This window comes from Prionailurus viverrinus, chromosome C2, assembly GCF_022837055.1.
Source record: "Prionailurus viverrinus isolate Anna chromosome C2, UM_Priviv_1.0, whole genome shotgun sequence".
Lineage (NCBI taxonomy): Eukaryota > Metazoa > Chordata > Mammalia > Carnivora > Felidae > Prionailurus > Prionailurus viverrinus.
This window is the reverse complement of record NC_062569.1, coordinates 58,401,704-58,404,016: the sequence shown is the minus strand read 5'-3', so window position 1 is coordinate 58,404,016 and position 2,313 is coordinate 58,401,704. Positions and strand designations below refer to the sequence as shown.

At 37.0% G+C, this 2,313-nt stretch overlaps 1 pseudogene; it reads left to right on the top strand.

Annotated features, from left to right (window-relative positions):
* Positions 1 to 1,620: 1,620 nt before the first annotated feature.
* LOC125175860 (uncharacterized) lies at positions 1,621 to 1,718 on the top strand (annotated as a pseudogene).
* Positions 1,719 to 2,313: the final 595 nt, after the last annotated feature.

The following is a 2,313-nucleotide window of genomic DNA, read 5'->3' as shown; positions in this document are numbered from 1 at the left end:
CAAGTCAGACTCTTAACTGACTGAGCCACCCAGGTGTCCCTGCCAGGTGTTTCAATAACCATAAACTTAGGTTATTTATGTAGGGAGAGATGTTCATACTTACATTATAAAAAAAGTGGGTGGAATACTAGGGGAAATTCCTAAGAATATAAAATCAGTAAACTCTACCAATCCTTCCCTATACATAAAATTAGCAAGTTTGCCTCTTGTGTGATACAATGAAAGGGAGTCAGTAGGCCCTGGGACATATTGTTTCCTATTCCCCATTCCCGTACATGCTTGAAATCTGACCCCCTGTGCATTAAGTTGGTAAACTCTCGTCACTGTTCAGTGTGCATTTACTTTGAAGAAACATGGGTAAATTATTATTCATAAAATGAAAGAAGATAGAATAGATTAGGCTGGGGTTACAAATTCTCCTTCCCAAATTTAGTGCTTTAAAATAACAAAGGTGGGGCACCTGGGTGGTGCAGTCGGTTAAGCGTCCGACTTCAGCCAGGTCACTATCTCGCGGTCCGTGAGTTCAAGCCCCGCGTCAGGCTCTGGGCTGATGGCTCAGAGCCTGGAGCCTGTTTCTGATTCTGTGTCTCCCTCTCTCTCTGCCCCTCCCCCGTTCATGCTCTGTCTCTCTCTGTCCCAAAAATAAACGTTGAAAAAAAAATAACAAAGGTATAACTGTTGCTCATACTCCATATTGATTGTAGTTCATCAAGGCATTCTGCTTCCTGTCTTCCTTACTATCTGGAAAATTCTTGGTCTCCTGGCAAGGGAAAAAGTATATGGCAAACTGTACACCTAGCTCTCAAAGTTTTTACTAGAGGAGACACATGTCACTTTTCCTTATATTGACTAAAGTAAGTTACATGGCCACATTTAATTTCAAAATGGTGGACCATGAAAGAGAATTGTAAAGAGATGATGCACTGCACTGAAGACTAGTAAAGAGGGCAGGGTATTTCCAGTTAGAGATGGGAAGCCAGATCACCCTCCAGATTGGGAAGAAGTAGACATATATGCTTTCAGTGTTAAACCAGCTAACGATGAGTTAATACAATCTTTGTTTACTTAAATTAATCCTCTTCTCCAGTTAAATAGACAGCTTGGGGAAGCTCAAGGGCAAAGGACTTCCTTGTTTATAGCACCCTGCTCCTGTCTACGGTCAAGCGTCCACTTACCGATGTACCGGTGCTGCTGTCATATTTTTCATTTACCTTTAGAACTCAGGTATCTCTCTTCTTCTTCAGCATATTGTATCATTTAAAATTATGATAAACATAAATTATTTTGAACCAAATTATGATGTGATATCATTTTCACTGAAGGAAGAAAAAATATTTACATAATTTCAGGATACTTGGAATTATGAAAATTAAATGCTATTTATTTATTTATTTATTTAGTGAGAGACAGAATCAGCACAAGCAGGGGAGGGAAAGGGAGAGAGAGGGAGACAGAGAATCCCAAGCAGGCTCCACACCATCAGCATGGAGCCTGACATGGGGCTCCAATCTGCAAAACTGTGAGATCATGACCTGAGCCGAAATCAAGAGCTGGACACTTAACCAACTGAGCCACCAAGGTGCCCCCCAAAATTAAGTGCTTTTTAAAATAAGATTTTTTGTGTTCACCTTGGTAGCATGTATACTAAAATTGATATGAGATTAGTATGACACCTGCTCAATGTTGACACAAAAATTCATGAAACATTTTGTACTTTTGCGACAATAGTTAACAATTATATATTGGATACATGAAATATGCAGAAGATAGATCATAAATTAATATTCTCACCACACACACTTGCACATAGTGGTAACTATATGGAAATGATGGGTATGTTAATTGGCTTAATTGTAGTGATCAAAACATTATGCTGTACACCATAAAAATATACAGTTTTTGTATGTGAAATATACCTTAATAAAGCTGCTAAAAATAAAAAAATAGGATTTTTTAAAAGGTAGCTTTTGTTGTTGTTTGGGATTTTTAGTTTCTGAAATCTTATGGAAGAGTTATGCTAAAGTCAGACACTGCAAATGAAAAGGACATAATTAATGTTCATCCTGTGTGAGATATTTCATATACTATTCTGAACTTATGTGCTAATAGAAAAAACTTAAGTTGTAATAGATAATTTTGGTTATTTTTAAAAAATATGTATTTTAGTTTTCACTTTTATCTTTATGTGATGTCATTTTCACTGCATGAAGGAAACATTTTTGCATAATTATTATTTATGTCAGTTGGGAAAATCTGATTTAATTTTCTGTGAACAACCAATTCTCTGTCATTCGTGTGCACTTCTGAGACCAC